Raw genomic sequence first — 18,401 nt, forward strand, 5'->3', positions numbered from 1 at the left:
TCTCCTTGGAGGAACAAAAGGGGCAGGTAGGACTTGGGGTAGAGACCTGTGCAGTCAGGACCCTGCAGGGGAGCTGCCACACAGACATCTGGGGAGCAACACCTCATGGTCACGGCCATGGGAAGGGAACGCCTCATCGTGAGGCTGGGGAAGTTCAGGGGCTGAGGGAGGCTGGGAGTCTCTTGGGGGCTTCATGGCCTGCAGCTTTACTCTCTCCAATTCTGGCACTGGGTTTCAGGAAAGGAAGCCACAAAAAACCAATGACCACACCTCAACCCAGCCCACTAGTCCTCCTGGCGTCTGCATCACTGGCTGCTCTAGACTTGCATCTTCTCTGCTTTCTGACCTTTGGCTCCCCTCCTGGCTCTCTCCTCCCTGCTGGGGCCCTCCTTGCCCTGATGCCAGGAGGGCAGCCTCAGAGCAGCAGTAGATAAATACAGCCTCCCTGAGCCCCATGGGACCCACACTGCGCAGCTGTCTCCAGCCAACCTGTACTCTGGGGCCCCCGAGAGTCCTGTATGTGTCCTCCCTGCTCCCCAACCTGCTACAGGTGGGATGACGGCCCTCCAGCCCTGCCTCCTTTGGCCTCTTGTCCAGAGTCTTTGAGCAAGTCGCTGTCATTCTAAGATCTCCCATTTCCCTTTTCCAAACAGGGCACACCGTAGAAACAGCCACCCTTTGCCACAGAAATACTTAGGTCTGCTGGGAGGTAAAAATGAGAAGGAAAGGAAAGAACCCTGAAGAGACAAAGCTTTTCCCAGGGCAAGTGGCAGCATTTGTTAGTTCAGATCTGTCTTCTCTCAGGCATGTTTTTTTGGGTGTCTGGTGGATTTAGGAGTAAGGCGAGTTGACAAGAAACCCACACCAAACCCTGGGATCCTCCCAGTGATTAACTCTGTGTTCTGAGATCAGTGCTACATGTTAATATGTGAGCCACCTACTCTAGCCTCATGGATGTGTAGCTGTCATTCCTCATCCCCTGCTCCACCGCAGCTGGCTAGGAGGGCAGGGAGAACAATGCACATGCTCAGAGGTGTCCCTGGGCTGGGCCCCCGCCCCTCCAGACACATCTGGCAGAAGTTGCCAGATACACAGTACATGCCAACACCAAAAGAGACTAGGTGTTTAAGGAAATCAAAATCCATGTCTACAAGGAAGCCGCAGAAAGGGGGAGAATGATAGAACTCCCCTCATGACAATTTTGACCACCAGCTGAGACCATTCTTAAGTAACTGACATAACCTGATGGTGTCATTGATCAAAATATACTGAGACTGAGAACTGGATTGGGATGTCCCCAATTCTACCTGTGGTTCTTGTGGGAATGAACCCACCTGCTCACAGTAAGAGCATATTTTACCATCTCATGCAAAACATAAATGAGTCCTGGGGCTCGATGATGCAGATCTCCTTGGCCTGTGCAGGCTTGGAGACCTTCAAGGTGGACCCAGCCCCTGCAGGAGCAGGTGCCCAGGATGCCAGCTGGCCATTGTCAGCCCCCTTAAAAATAACACCTACCTTCCTTCCCTGGGGAAGTGTGGGTAGGAAGTTGGTACACTGCTCATCATCTGCTTTAATCGTTACACCCATCTCTCTTTCCTTACATTTTATTGCTTAATTTATTATCATACTTGAAAAATCTTTTTCATCTTTTTTCTTTTAGCTTGGTAAGACAAGTCCCATCAACCCAAGAAGGGAGCAGCAAAGTTGATACTAAAAGACTTAAGCAACTCACCAACCTTCAAACACCTCCACAGTGGTCCTTCAAACACTCCTGAGAGCCAGAATTCAATGCAAATATCCTAATTAAATACCTTGGGGATTCCCGTGACGCAAAAATTAACCCATTATTATAATGAGGTGGCAGTTTCATTTTTAACCCCCCAGCTGATAAACTGTAACGAATCATAGAACAGTGTTATTAACCTTCCCCTATCCCCTGGCCAGCACACCTGGGAGTCTTTCGGTACAATTTGGCTAAATTTCTGGAACATAATCTATATCCTCAAATGAAAAACTCTTCCACATTACCTTTACTCCCTGTCTAGCCTGTGTATGTCAATTTCCCCCAAAATATCCTTCCCCAGGGCTGAGCAGAGGAGAGGTGGTCTCTGTTCTCCAGGTTGGAACAGTAACTCAACAAGGAGCCTTTCTCTGCTAAGAAGTTCCAGGTCCCAAGCAAGGTAGGGGTACCTGTTTTCTTTTAACGTGATTTCAGTGGTCACTGTCAAAGTCAAGGCAAGGCCTGAAGAACCTGAAGGGATCACTCTATAGCCTAATTAATGAGTTGTTCACATTGAAAGGGGAAAATAAAATACATAGGGCACGGCCTTCCCTGCTGACAAATGGACAGATTCAATAGCTTCTTGATAGTAACTCTGACCAGCCTTTAACTGCCAAGATGCCACCTGTGGCTGATCTTCCCGGATCCCATCAGCCTTTAAAAGTTTTCACCACGCTATTCTAAGTGCCCATTGTTGAAAGTAAGGCAAACTCAGTACCTTCTGGGATTTCTCCGGTTTGTGTGGCTATGAGCTTCTCAAAGGTATTTGTTGCAATTCAGCTCATGGCTGAGTCCACTGTTTCGCAGGGCACCTGAGAGAAGGGAAACCAGTGCCCTGGGTTTCCTCGCTTCTGCTTCGTGTAGTGGAAAGAACACTGTCCAGAGGGTCAGGAGATGTGAGTTCGGCTGCTGTTCTGTGACGGAGTGACAGTGAGGCCTTAAGACTGCTCTGCTCAACACAGCAGCCGCCAGCCGCATGTGGCCACTGCGCTCTGAGTGCAGCCAGTCTGAGCTGAGATCTGCTTTTAGTGTAGAATACACACTGGGTTTCAAAGACTTAGTAGATATTTTTTTTAAAAAAAGACTCTAAAAGAGCTCAGTAAATTTTATATTGACCACATACTGAAATGATACTACTTTGGATAAATTTGAGTTAAACAAAATATTTATTTTGTGTGTACAATTTTACTTTTTTAATTGGCTACTAGAAAATGTAAAGCTTCACACATGGCTCACATTATATTTCTATGGGACAGAGCTGCCCCAGACAAACCTGAGCTTTCCTAATTGTTAAAAAAAGATGTAGTCGAGAGCACTTCTGACAACTAGTAATTTCCTTGCATGCAATCTTCCAAGGTTATGCCTCCTTTTTATAATATTTAAGAACTGATTTACCTGCATCATCAATGAATGTTGAAAACTTTTGTATAAAAACATGGCATGTGGGTTAAGTGTATTGGTATCCAGGTGCTAAACAGATGAAAAAACATAAGTCCTGTCCTAGAGCAGGAAGTGCTGGTGAGGAAGACATAAGACTTAGAAACACAAAACAAGCAGTAATGATATCATATCAGAGGTGATCAACTGTAAATTCATTCTCATAACATAGGATGTGTAAGGCTTTAATCGGTTGAGAGCATTTCAAACCAGGAGACTCTTTCTAGTGGGGGTAACAGCGAGAACAAAATAAAGTAAGGCTAGTGTTTTTCATTCTCTCCTAAATGATTGCTTGATAATTGTGAGGAATGATGAGTGAGCATGAGGGACTTAAAGGTAAACAGAGGATATTTCCTGAGCTATTGTCTTCCCTTCTAAGAATAGTTTCCCTATTTTTTCCCACCAAGATTGGAAACCTAGAATGGTGCTACCCATTGTGCCTGGTTACTCAGAACCCCAGCCATTCCTCCAGAGCTTCAACTATGGGGAGCTAGAGAGGATATGAGTTTCTCTGAGGTAAAGGGTATTATATTAGAGAATTCTGGCAGAAGAGGATGGTAAAGTATAAGCATCTTTCTCTCTTCAAGGAAAGGGAAGAAGTAATAGCTCAGCATCACTCCTTAGCACATTGGGCAACTCCCTGTCTGCTTTGCAACCTTCCTTTCCCCCTTGCCCTACCCAGGGACCATGCCCCGTCAGCAGACATGACTGCAGGATTCACGGAGGTCACCTGGGTGATGAGTCAATTGAACCATTCTGCTATCCTGGGGTTGGGTGGGGAAACCTTTGGAGAAAACCACAAACTGGCCAATGTCTCCTCTCCCCTTCAAAGTTCTCCTCCCAGCTAATTCAGGAAATAACATCTCAGAGGTTCCCATCTTGGTGTGTGTGGTGTTTTTAAACCCTGTCTAAATGGCTAAGAAGGCAATTCTTTTCAGTCATTTGCTTTGTGCAGCCCTCCCCTTTCCTGGCAGAGACAGTGTATGCACTCTATTAGAGCATTTTTTTCTGCATATAATGGCACCAATTAAATTACCTTGCAGCCCGACCTTAATCTGGCAGGAATGATTATTCCATGAAACAGTTAGGGCTCTAATTGACATGAAGTGCCTGCAAAATATGTCTTTTGCAGCAACCCCTGTCAAAGTCACATTGATATGCTAATCCCTATAGCTGGCAGAATCACTTCATAAAGAGAGACATTGAAAATTGAATTATTTCAATTTCAGTACCTAGGAATCTAGTGATCTGTCTGTATATGTAACTAAGTAGGTGCAATACTTTATATGGGTAAACAGCTGTACTAGGGCGTTGCCATGGAAACTGCTTGACTCATGGCAGTTGTGTTAGTGATGAAGTCATTAGCAGTGTGAAATGTACTTTGAGGTTGTCAAGTGTAGCACTCCAGGAATATTTCAGCAGTCTTAGTGGAGCCTTTTCATTTACATAATTTAGGCTTTCACACATGATCTCATTATGGGGCAAGAAAGGAGTGGGTTGTGGGGGCAATTGTACCGAACCAGATGAATCTCCATTATGCCATTCAATCATTATTCTCTATCCTGAAATAGGGTCCCCCAAATTAGTTTTAAGGGATATTGACAACTCCCTTGGAACAATGACTTTAAGAAACCCTGTTGGTGATGGGACATGCTGGATTAGCCTACTTGTTGCCTGTGCCGTTAGAAAGCATTGAGGACATTGGGTGGTTTCTCTTCAGTTGAGTCAGTTTTTTTTTTTTTTTTTTCCTGTTGTTTCATTAACCTTGTAGTTAGGAAGTAAAATTTCAAAGCCATCGGATTCATTTTTTTAATCAATATTCAAGTTAACTGCTGCTGCTGAGACACTTCAATCGTGTCCGACTCTGTGCGACCCCATAGACAGCAGCCCATCCCTGGGATTCTCCAGGCAAGAACACTGGAGTGGGTTGCCATTGCCTTCTCCATTCAAGTTAACATTGCCCCTTTAATCAACATCCCCAGTGGCCCCTCAAGGATCCCAATGATATAATGTGTGGTATTAGTGACTTTCCAGTTTGAAAATAGTCTGTAAAATCAAATGATGAGCTTTGATATTTATTCCCCAACATATGACTCCATTTCCTCCAAGCTCTCCAGAGTTAGTTTGAACAGTTTTTGGCTGTTTCATAAAGTCAGGCACCCTGAATCAGGCATGAAGTACTCTTCCAAAAGTGGAATTCTAAAAGTATTTTAGGGTTTCCCTGATGGTTTAGTTGGTAAAGAGTCTGCCTACAATGCGGGAGACCTGGGATCAGTCCCTCGGTTGGGAAGATCCTCTGAAGAAGGAAATGGCAAACCACTTCAGGATCTTGCCCGGGAAATCCCATGGACAGAGGAGCCTGGTGGGCTTCAGTCTATGGGGTTGCAAAGAGTCAGACACGACTTAGCAACTAAACCACCCCCATCAAACATATTTTAAGCAGTGATTACATTATTTAACAGACAACTTCCCATGGTGAAAATTTTTTGACAGACAGGGTACTTAAAAGCGTGAGTTCAGGTGTATAAGTTTATAACTGCATCTCAGTTTTTAGTTTGGTATTCTAATTTTTATCTGTCCATTCATTTATTCATTAATGTGTTCATTCATCAAATATTTATTGAGTATACCAGGAAGTGTTCTAGGTGGTAGGGATAAAGTGATCAACATAATAGACATGGCCCCTGTCTTCATGAAGCCTAATCTAATGGGAAAGACATATTTTTAAGTATTTATATGCAATTATAATGCTCAGAAATGATGACAGAGACAAGGGAGGTTTCTGATTTAGACTGGAAGGATCAATCACAGCTCTCTGGAGATGGCCATTCAATCTGAGACTGGTGGGAGGAGTCGCAAGCTAGGGGAGGGCAGAAAGAAGCCCAGGTGAGGTGCTGAGGCCAAAGGGGTTTGCCGGGATGAAGGAATTTAAAGAAAGTGAGTCTGATTGAGGAACAAGTTTACCCTTAACTGCATCTTTGGCAGAAGAAACAGATGTTGTCCTAGTCCCCAAAGGGTCCTTGTTTTTACCGTTTCCAGATGAGTAATAATTTATCAAAGAATGCCACCACATTAAATGAGAATCCTCACATTTTTCAAAAATTTAAACATTTGTCAAAACCTCGAAAATCATTCCTGTTTTTTTTTCCTTCCATCCACCTAAGTGAGTCATCAAGAAGTTACCAGATACTTACTCAAGGAAGAAATTTCTATTCTATGCCATAGGATATGGTCTAATTTATTTTTGTTTACTTCCAAATACCATTTCTTTCCAACAAACTCACCATGTACTTTTCATATCTTTTGCTAATGCAAGATGTGGATTTATATTAGTACTCTTAATACTAGAGTGGCCATTCCTTTGCAATTAAGATGTTAGGGGACTGGAACAAGCTGTTACTTGTTTTGCATTCTCTTCAATCATCATGTAGAGCTATATAGATATTGTAGAAATTTCTGGAAGGAATGTCTGAAAGGTAACTAATATGCAACACAGCATGCCTTGATCCTATGAAATTCTGAAGAGCCTAGTAAGCTAAAGTCTTCTGCAGAGGAATTTTTCAAATGTTAATAGAGGTAACTTGAAAATGATTTCAAGTATGCCCAGGGTGGGCACACTCACAGACTGTTGTTAAACAGCCATGCAAGATTATCATCAAGAAATCGTCCATCCTCTTCATAGCTACAGCTTCCTACATCTGAAAAGAACTAGGAGAGAGTCCATTACAAACACTTTCCTAGATTTGTTTCCTTAGAAAAGGTCAGAACACAATCACTGTGGGATAAGAATCAGCACACTTCTCGGACGCAATCCCAATCCTTTCCATCAGTCCTCCCAGTGAGGCATGTCGTGTTCTGTCCGTTTTTACAGGCCTTATCTATCTGCAGCCTGCCTTTTTGCCTTGATAACTGATTTCTGCACCATCAATCGCGTTGGTCATGGGAACTATCTTGAGGGACCACTGGAGAGAGGGAAACACCAGATTTACACTTTTCCTCTCTGGTGTGTTTTATCAAAAAAACACTTTGTTAGGTCCTGACTTTAGCTATATAACCATGAGCTATGAAGTTCATCTCTAAGATTGCCCATCTGCAGAATGGGAATAGGTAATATTGATCTCAAGGGGCTTTTGAGAGTATAAATAAGGTAACAGAGGAAAGTCTAGCATGAAGTTAAGTACTGAAAAAATGTAAGCTATTGTACTATTTCTTAAACACTGTTTATAAGAGGCAGGTTTGGAATTAATTTTTGAAGTCTCACCTTCTGTTTGAAATGAACAAGGCTCTAGTAAGCACTAGACAGGTCATTCAGCAAATATTTGTTAACTGCCCATTAAGGGCAAGGCTTTGCTCAGGGCTCTAGGAGAATAAAGGTAATTAGGAAGGAATCTTGCCTCCAAAGGGCAGCACTGTAGAGTCAAGACCTCAGGATTCATTATGTGTTCAGCCCCATGTCAGGTTCTGGGATTGGGTGGGATAGGGATAAACATAGGGAAAAACAGTCTTTGTCTTCCAAGGATTCTATAACTTTGTTGCTGAACGGAGGCAGTTTTTTATGCAGGTACTAAGTTAAGTTGTGATATAATTAGACAGCCAGTTGAGAGAAGCTGACCGGCTAGAGCTTCAGTCAGCAGGGTTTCATTTGGTGTCTCAGGACTAGTTCAGCCAGTGTCTCGGTGCCTCCACCCTTCCAGGTGGCCACCCCAAACTGCACACTGGAGCAGGTAGTCGACTTGCTCTCTGAAATCTTGCTCTTGGGTCCATCAGTGCTAGTAACTGCGTCACAGCTCAGCTCCTCTGACCAGCTCTCTGGACCTATCAATAGGAGGAGATGGTCTCCAGGCTCTGTGTTGGGGGGCTGTGAGGGAGTGGTGCTTCGGAAAAGTGGAGGCCCCCCTTTCCTCAGTTTAGAGAGAAACCCAAGACAACTTCTTTTCTGAATGCATTTTTCCCAAGGTAATCATCATAAAAGTGTCCGTCTCTGTTGGCTGAGATATTTTTCTCCTTTTCAAATATCCTATAGTTCTTTTCATGTTTATTGTTTCCTTTATGCCTTTTTGATAGCTTCTTTTCGAGACCTTGTAAGATATTTTGATTCTAAGGAAGGCAGATGTGAGACCCTCTATTATTCTGCCTCTTATTTTGATTTAAAGTTACAGGCTCCCCTATGGAAGAAAACAGTGCAAATACAGCACAGGAAGAAGAAAAGAATGTGGAAAGATGAATGGGAAATTGTTTCATTGGAAAGGGAAAGAAGAATGATATTGGGCATTAACAATCAATGCCAGGGACCATGAGTGACATTTAGATAGTCCATTAACCCAATAATAATGCCTTGTTAGAAGGTTGTATTTTTAAAGGTGCATCAGCTACTGAAAGACAGTCTAAAACAGTGCTTTCTCTTGATATGTTGTCTAATTCAGTGTAGTCATCATCTTTTATGTATTAATTACAGCTTAGCTTCATAATTGAGATCAGCAGAAGAGTTGACATCAAATCGGGCCAGATTTGATCAGCATCCTTTAACAGGATTCTTAGCCAGGATGGCATTTGAATCCTGCATCCTCTAAAGATGAATGTAGATTCGACTGTTTAGTTGGTAACCATGATCAGGGCAGTACATCAGGCCAGGGTGTTCCACATGGAAGTTACCTTCAGTGGGAGAGACAGCTGGGTTCAAGGAATGCTTTGTTCTACTTCCTGCTCCATTACCTGCTTGCTATGGATTTGGGATAAATCATTGGTGATTGCAGCCATGCAATTAAGACACTTACTCCTTGGAAGGAAGTTATGACCAACCTAGATAGCATATTCAAAAGCAGAGACATTACTTTGTCAACAAAGGTCCATCTAGTCAAGGCTATGGTTTTTCCAGTAGTCATGTATGGATGTGAGAGTTGGACTGTGAAGAAAGCTGAGCGCCAAAGAATCAATGCTTTTGAACTGTGGTGTTGGAGAAGACTCTTGAGAGTCCCTTGGACTGCAAGGAGATCCAACCAGTCCATTCTAAAGGAGATCAGTCCTGGGTGTTCTTTGGAAGGACTGATGCTGAAGCTGAAACTCCAATACTTTGGCTACATAATGAGAAGAACTGACTCATTGGAAAAGACCCTGATGCTGGGAAAGATTGAGGGCAGGAGGAGAACTCAGGGAGTAAACTCCAGGAGTTAGTGATGGACAGGGAGGCCTAGCGTGCTGTGGTTCATGGGGTCGCAAAGAGTCGAACATGACTGAGTGACTGAACTGAACTGAACTGAACTTTCTTGAGTCTCATCTATGAAATGGGAGTAAAATTAGCTACTCTGTTGACCCAACAGTACTATTTGGAAGTGTACAATGGGGTTGCCCACAAAGGTACATTTTGTAAGCTTTTTTAACTACATGTGTCAGCCCCTGAAAGACTAGAGACACCCTCTTGCTGGACAAATAGCTCCATCTTGGCTTAGGTTAGGAGTCCAGGTTAGGAGTTTCTGTGTATAACAGGTGCTCAGCTCATGAGACTGACTGGATGGCGTGGTTGCTGGGCCTGAGCATCACCCTGAAGGAAAGAGTTTACAATCCTATTTAGGACACAGATAAAATGTGACAAGCCACTCATTCAAAAGGTCAAAACAAGTTCACTTTAAAGACAAAGAGGCATTTTATACTCTGTGCCTGTGTCTCCATTTTAAAAGTGGGAAAATCCTTCAAAGATAAATTTACTTAAGCCACAGTTAGAGGCATGAAAAACCTATAATCATAATATAATATCTTCTGAATATTTATTGCTTTAACTGGACATATGCATCATTTCTTTTATTCCTCACATCATTCTCTATAAAGTAGCAGGAGAGATCATTTAAGATTTAGGGAGATACGTCCTAGAACCATTTGTCTGAGGAGACGTCCCTGTAATTGTTGGAGCAGCCATGTGAAAGCAGGTCACCCAGAGCACTGCTTGTTACTGTTACTCAGAGGAAAGGCTAATAAAATAACCATTTATTTAAAGTGGTTTGTTTGTTTTGTTTTCCCCCTGATAGAAATATGACAGCATAGTGTGCAGAAATCTACCCGGGAGTCTGGGCTATACTTATCCAAGGGCAACATCAAGAGCAAGTATGATGTTAAGACCCTTTTATTCTCGACTGATCAAATAATTTTAAAATAGAATTTCCTTTTCCTGAGGCCTGCTAGCCACCTTCTGTTTCCCAGCCCTTGTCCCTTGTAGCTTCATTTTTCTTCCTCTTGTTTAGATAGTAAACCTGATCAAAGACCATTTGCCTGCTGGCTTTCAAGGGAGGTTAGCACACGTCAGAACATGATAAATGCTTGATTTTATTATATTAACATCATTTTAATTATGAAAACTAAAATTTAAATTAAAATGCCCAATTTAAATCTCTCCCAAAGTCAATCTCTTGTGTGGTTCTCTGGGACAGAAGGAGAGGGTATTCTCTGACCTAATTCCACAGAAGGAGTGGGGGATCTTATACCCCGGCAACCAGGTTTCCTTGCTTTTTATACAATGGCGTCTTTCTCAATCTCAACTAAAAAACAATCCTCCAAGTTTTAAAAGACACAGTCTGAAACCTAAGTTACTTGACCCATTGGTTGAAGACACATTGTTTAGCTATAAAAAACCAGAGTAACTGATGAAGCACCAGATAAGCCTTCAGGCTACAAGGTAGCTTTGTTTTGAAAATTGGATTCTTTGACACATTAGAAATTCAGTAAAAGAGATAAAGCATTCAGCCTGGGTTCTGAATAGACCATGATCACTGGGAGATTGCTCAGTTCTCAATACAGATACCAGCGAATACAGTGGAGTGCTCCTGGCTGGGCTGGTGACATCAAGCTGCCACCAGTACATGAGAAGCCCTTTCTCTGTAGAGGGTTTCCAGCATTCTGTGCAAATGCCTAATATTCTTTATAGAGACAGGAAATTAGGGAGCAGCTCTTTGCATGCCAGGTTGACCATCGTCTTCTTGTGGTCTTCACTATTATTATGATTAGATTAGATTACAAGGAAGTCAGGGATGACCACATGTGTGTGCGTGCACACATACGCACACACACACATACACACTCGCATATGAGCACACACTCTACTTTAAAATGTAGCTGAGGGAAAAGGCAGCAGTGCAAAATCCCCTCTACTGCCTTTTTCTTGTCTCAAGTCCTGGCCAAAAAGAGGTTTTTTTGCAATGCTTCTGTCCATGGCCTGTCTTCTGAGGCTGTCCCAGTGTGTGCTAATGCTTGAGGCTTGCATAAAGCTGTGTAGGGAATGGTTTCTTGGTTTAACTATCTTTAGCTAATTTCAGGTATTTAGCTGGTAATTAGGTTTGTAGTTTTGCTTAATGTATTTTCAAGAGGAAGAAAGGTAAGTACATAATCGTAATGAGAGTTCCTTTGGAGGCCAGGCTCTCTAGGTTTTGACCTGCACACATTTGAGAAGCCAGCACTGTGGTGTGAAAAGACAAGACAGCCCTGTGTGGCCTTGCTTTGTTCCTCTCACTGTTGTCCATATCTCATTGGAAGGACCCTTTCTGAGGACCTGCAGCTTCCTGTGTGTTGTAGGTTACTTTTTCCTCTCATTTTCAATGTAACTGGTGAACTTAGGACTGTTGTATATTCATTTCACAGCTGAGGGCACTGAGGCCCAGAGAGGTGAAGTACTTTGCTCAAGTTTGCACAGCAAGTTAACTGGCAGAGCCTCCTGTATCTGTCTCTAGATCTCTGAAACTAACCAATATGTTGTGCTACTGAACCCGCCTAAATTCAAGTCACAAGAAACTATATAATCTCTTTCCCATTTAATCAGAAAATAATGATAGTACTGTGCTTAGTCATTCATGTAGTTAATCACAAAATGTTTATTCATTACTGGCCTTAGTCCATTCAGACTTGGTAACAAAATACCCCAGACCAGTGGCTTATAAGCAAGAATTTGTTGCTCATGCTTCTAGAGGCTGAGACGTTCAAGGTCAAGGTACGAGCATAGGTGAATGAGGGACCTCTTCCTGGTTCATAGTATAGGGAAGGAAATGTAATTTCCCTCTATCTTCTGAGTTCTTGGCTGATGCTGCTAAGTCACTTCAGCCGTGTCCGACTCTGTGCGACCCCATAGAGGGCAGCCCACCAGGCTCCCCCGTCCCTGGGATTCTCCAGGCAAGAACACTGGAGTGGGTTGCCATTTCCTTCTCCAATGCATGAAAGTGAAAAGTGAAAGTGAAGTTTGCGCAGGCATGTCCGACTCTTAGTGACCCCATGGACTGCAGCCTACTAGGCTCCTCCGTCCATGGGATTCTCCAGGCAAGAGTACTGGAGTGGGGTGCCATTGCCTTCTCCGTCTTGGCTGATACCCTGTAATAAAAGACAGATTAACAAGTGAAAAACAAACAAAAGTTATTACCATGTGTACCTCACATATACATGGGAGATACTCAGGGAAAAATGAGTAGCTCCCAAGGTGCCTTAGAATTCAGAATTAAATAGCATCTTAATAGGGAAGGAGGAAGGGAGACGTAGATGCCTTCAGTTCAGTTCAGATCAGTCGCTCAGTCGTGTCCAATTCTTTATGACCCCATGAATCACAGCACACCAGGCCTCCCTGTCCATCACCAACTCCCGGAGTTCACCCAGACTCACGTCCATTGAGTCAGTGATGCCATCCAGCCATCTCATTCTCTGTCGTCCTCTTCTCCTCCTGCCTCCAATCCCTCCCAGCATCAGGGTCTTTTCCGATGAGTTAACTCTTCTCATGAGGTGGCCAAAGTATTGGAGTTTCAGCCTCAGCATCAGTCCTTCCAGTGAACACCCAGGACCAGGACTGGTCTCATTTCGGATGGACTGGTTGGATCTCCTTGCAGTCCAAGGGACTCACAAGAGTCTTATCCAACACCACAGTTCAAAAGCATCAGTTCTTTGGCACTCAGCTTTCTTCACAGTCCAACTCTCACATCCATACATGACCACTGGAAAAACCATAGCTTTGACTAGACAGACCTTTGTTGTCAAAGTAGTATCTCTGCTTTTGAATATGCTATCTAGGTTGGTCATAACTTTCCTTCCAAGGAGTAAGAGTCTTTTAAATTCATGGCTGCAATCACCATCTGCAGTGATTTTGGAGCCCCCAAAAATAAAGTCTGACACTGTTTCCACTGTTTCCCCATCTATTTCCCATGAAGTGATGGGACCAGATGCCATGATTTTCGTTTTCTGAATTGTGAGCTTTAAGCCAACTTTTTCACTCTCCACTTTTACTTTCATCAAGAGGCTTTTTAGTTCCTCTTCACTTTCTGCCATAAGGGTGGTGTCATCTGTATATCTGAGGTCATTAATATTTCTCCCAGCAATCTTGATTCCAGCTTGTGCTTCTTCCAGCCCAGCATTTCTCATGATGTACTCTGCATAGAAGTTAAATAAGCAGGGTGACAATATACAGCCTTGACGTACTCCTTTTCCTATTTGGAACCAGTCTGTTGTTCCATGTCCAGTTCTAACTGTTGCTTCCTGATCTGCATACAGATTTCTCAAGAGGCAGGTCAGGTGGTCTGGTATTCCCGTCTCTTTCAGAACTTTCCATAGTTTATTGTGATCCACACAGTCAAAGGCTTTGGCATAGTCAAGAAAGCAGAAATAGATGTTTTTCTGGAACTCTCTTGCTTTTTAGATGATCCAGCGGATGTTGGCAATTTGATCTCTCGTTCCTCTGCCTTTTCTAAAACCAGCTTGAACATCAGGAAGTTCACGGTTCACATATTGCTGAAGCCTGGCTTGGAGAATTTTGAGCATTACTTTGCTAGTATGTGAGATGAGTGCAGTTGTGTGGTAGTTTGAGCATTCTTTGGCATTGCCTTTCTTTGGGATTGGAATGAAAACTGACCTTTTCCAGTCCTGTGGCCACTGCTGAGTTTTCCAAATTTGTTGGCATAATGAGTGCAGCACTTTAGCAGCAGCATCTTTCAGGATTTGAAATAGCTCAACTGGAATTCTATCACCTCCACTAGCTTTGTTCATAGTGATGCTACCTAAGGCCCACTTAACTTGGTATTCCAAGATGTCTGGTTTTAGGTGACTGATCACACCATCGTGGTTATCTGGGTCATGAAGATTTTTTTTTGTACACTTCTTCTGTGTATTCTTGCCACCTCTACTTAATATCTTCTGCTTCTGTTAGGTCCGTATCATTTCTGTCCTTTATCGAGCCCATCTTTGCATGAAATGTTCCCTTGGTATCTCTAATGTTCTTGAAGAGATCTCTAGTCTTTCCCGTTCTGTTGTTTTCCTCTATTTCTTTGCATTGACCACTGTGTCTTAGGTGAGAGTAAATGCTTTTTAGGAAATGGGCCCTTAGAAGAAGTGACAGGAGGTGTAATAGTTTGTGACAAAGTGTGTCTGGGTGTGGCATTGACTTCTAGTCTCTTTCCCTCTGATAGGATACCTCCTCCCTGGTTGATGGAATTCCTAGGGTGGTATCTATGACAACTGAGTTCCTTTAGGAGGATTAGTCTTTAGGTGGATTAAAGGGAATTTCTTGGAATGTAAATACTCCCTGTATTTACTGCTTTTCAAGAGCCTACAGCTTAAAATAATCCATATATCAAAGCAGTATATTTGGGGGTGAAATGTTCTGCTACCCATCCACAGCCAGCACCTTCTTGCTGTCTCCTCACAAGGTAGAAGGGATGGAGAGCTTCTGCAGCCACTTTTACCGGTCACTAATCCTATTCCCAAGGGCTCTACCCTTATGGCCTAATCACCTCCTAAAGACTCCAGCTCCTGAAAACATCAAATTAGGCTTGATGGCACAGAAGAGATGAAGATTAAAACAAAACACAATTCTCCCTTCCTTTAGTAAGTAAGAACAGTTAATAGCCAACATTATTTTTGCCCTATGGACCAGGCACTGTTTTAAACATTTTATATACATGAATATGGTGAATTCTCAGAGCATCTCTGAGCTAAATACTATTATTATTCCCATTTTACAGATGGCAAAAAGGAGGCATAGACAAGTCAGTGCCTTCCTCTAAAATTACACAGCTAGTGCAAGGCAGACCCAAGATCTGAACCCTTTCTGACTCAGCCTGTCCTCTCCACCCCAGGCTTCTCTCTTTCAAGGCTGGCACCCTGATAAAGGAGACAGATGTGTGCCTGAACATCTCTGCTGTAACAGAGAAAGCATTGCATGACCAACAGAAAGGTGAGGTTATGCTGTTGTGGGAGGTTTATTATCTGGGCCTTGAAGGATGAATAGGAATTGGGATCAATGACAGGTGGGTAATGTGATTTCTTGTGTAAGCAAATCCTCTGTCTGATGGCTGGGCTCAATGATCATTATTCCTAGTATATTTAACAATTTATAAAACATTTTCCAAATTTTGTAAGGCAGGCAGGATGAATAATATTATCCCATTTTAGAGAGTGGGAAGCAGGGGCTCAGTAAAGAGAATGGACTTGCCCAGGGTTATGTACTAGAGTCAGTAGAAGAGTCAGGACTGGAATCCTTTATACTGACCTCGTGGTCCCCATTTCTGCCATGTCAAGAAAATTATTTGCTGCACCTGACCTGTTTTGGCCCAGTGAGTTTCATGCTGAGTGGTGAGGAGGTCACTATTCTGGAATGAAAACAACTCAGCGAAGCAGCCTGTCCTACCTGTCCTTTCTGGAAGAACCAGAGGCTCCCCCATCCACAGAACCAGGCAGGTCTGCCCAGAGGCCCAACTTACCTATTTGCAAGGAGGGAGTTGTTGAGATAAACTAAGATAAACTGGTTCTTGGCATCAAAGACCTCTACATTTGTGCCTGCACTTGGCTCAGAGAATTTATGACTAATTTCAGAAATTTTACTTTCACTCCATTCAATCAAACTGGTTTGTGTGGTGAAGCTGTAAGCCAAAACAACAGCTTCAAAAGAGGAAAATATAATTCAAAGACCAGGTTGCTTCAGCTCCATAATGCCAAGTGGTTGGTTGGAATGATTTTGTACCGTGAATAGTCTCCCACTCCTCCTCCCAAGAAATTTCTGTTCCAGCCAAGTCGGTCAGTTTACTAGACCCTGAATGTGCTGCAAACATTCTCATCACCGTAAGAATTTACTCTTATTTATAATGTTTTCCCATCCTACAGTCAGCCTCTGCTTTTTCCAGGTCAGGCCCTCCTCTGAAATCCCACTCATGGCGTCCTGTCTCTGAAGACTTTCTCTCAGTGCCAGCCCTGAGGTCTTTTCCTGCCTTGGGTTCCTGCAGTTCTTGCAAAGCCATCCCATTTTGGTATTTCCTCTCTCTGCCCAGTATGCTTATCATCTATATTTGTGTCTGCCATCTCTTCATCCATGCAGGAGACGGGGTTCCCGGGAGGAGGAGATCAAGTCCATGCTTGATGCCTCTGAGAAATGTCACCTCACTCTGGGCTCTCCATCCTGAATGTGGCCAGGGTGGGTTCCAGGGAGGAGGAGATCAAGTCCATGCTTGATGCCTCTGAGAAATGTCACCTCACTCTGGGCTGTCCATCCTGAATGTGGCCAGGGTAGGGAACTAACTGGAGATAGTTTGGTTGATCCCTAGCAGGCTTGTTTTTAAATGGCAATGTCTCTAGCTGCCAAGAGTTCCAATAAGTAAAAAGTTGGTCTAGACTCCTGCTTGGAGGCAGCTGGGAATCAGAATTATCAGATCACCACTAGCATAAACCTTATTGGACAGCTTTTCCACTGATTTCATTCAACTGATCAGGATTTTGTAGCCCAAAGAGGGACATATCTTTGTTCGAATTCTCTCAGAAAGTTATAAACTGAGGCCCCAAGATTCCTTGTCTGGGTCCCAGGGCTCTTTTCCCATCACAATACCTAATCCTTATAAGATGTCTGGCTTCCTGACATTGTCTAAGGACAGAGACCTCCTTTATTTCTTCTTTAGTTATCCATTCTTTGGTTATCAATCCTCAGTTAAGCTTTCCTTTCTATAGCCTAAAGGAACTCAGCTTCCTATGATTGAAAGAAAATAATACTCATTGTAACCTCATATGCTCATCCTAGTACAAGCCACTGGGGAAAGCCTAAGGTATTTTGGATGCAATTTTTACTTATAAAATACATATGGATGAAACTGTTAGCACAAACATAAAGCAGTAAGTGATCAATGTCCTGTCTGCATTAACTGGTCAAACAAATTACCAAAACAGTTCCTCAGAAAGATCTTTCCTATAGGAGTCAGCCCTGGGTAACTATGGATAAAAGCCAACTTTGGTTGGCAGATGACAAAGCCAGGATCCAAGGTCACTGTGAATCAGGGGACTTTCATTGAATTTTCCAAGGATAGAGATCTTGGGAGAGGCAGGGGATGTTTCTGGAGACAGCCACCAATGCTGGCTGCTGCTCTCGTCACCATGGCATGTATACAGCCTTGATTTGTGTCCAGAATGTGCCAAATGAGGGGACATCTCTGTCTTCTTCCCTAATTCCTTGTGTTCTTTTACTGATGGATGTGGAATGTCACAGTAACATCCACTGCAGACCTACTGTGGCAAATCAGTTTATAGGTTAGTTGAGTAGTGTGTGTTTTTAACACACGGTGCTGCTTTAATATGGAGAAGGCAATGGCACCCCACTCCAGTACTCTTGCCTGGAGAATCCCAGGGATGGGGGAGCCTGGTGGGCTGCCGTCTATGGGGTCGCACAGAGTCGGACACGACTGAAGTGACTTAGCAGCAGCAGCTGCTTTAATAAATGTGTCTGTTCCCAGTGTGTGATTATTGTTTCTTCTTTCTTCCCTTTCCCTAAAAGATCAAGGTTCCATTTTATACCAAAAAGGTATAAACACTCATGTTGGAATAAGGTTTGGCTGTCATACAGTTCATGCTGTATCCATCCCCACGCATGTGACATTAAATATGCTGCTGCTGCTGCTGCTAAGTCGCTTCAGTCGTGTCCGACTCTGTGCGACCCCATAGACGGCAGCCCATCAGGCTCCCCCGTCCCTGGGGTTCTCCAGGCAAGAACACTGGAGTGGGTTGCCATTTCCTTCTCCAATGCATGAGAGTGAAAAGTGAAAGTGAAGTCGCTCAGTGGTGTCCGACTCCCAGCGACCCCATGGACTGCAGCCCACCAGGCTCCTCCGTCCCTGGGATTTTCCAGGCAAGAGTGCTGGAGTGGGGTGCCATCGCCTTCTCTGATTAAATATGCATTGCCCTTGAAAGCCTTCCA

Source organism: Bos mutus, chromosome 24 (genome assembly GCF_027580195.1).
Source record: "Bos mutus isolate GX-2022 chromosome 24, NWIPB_WYAK_1.1, whole genome shotgun sequence".
Classification (NCBI taxonomy): Eukaryota; Metazoa; Chordata; class Mammalia; order Artiodactyla; family Bovidae; genus Bos; species Bos mutus.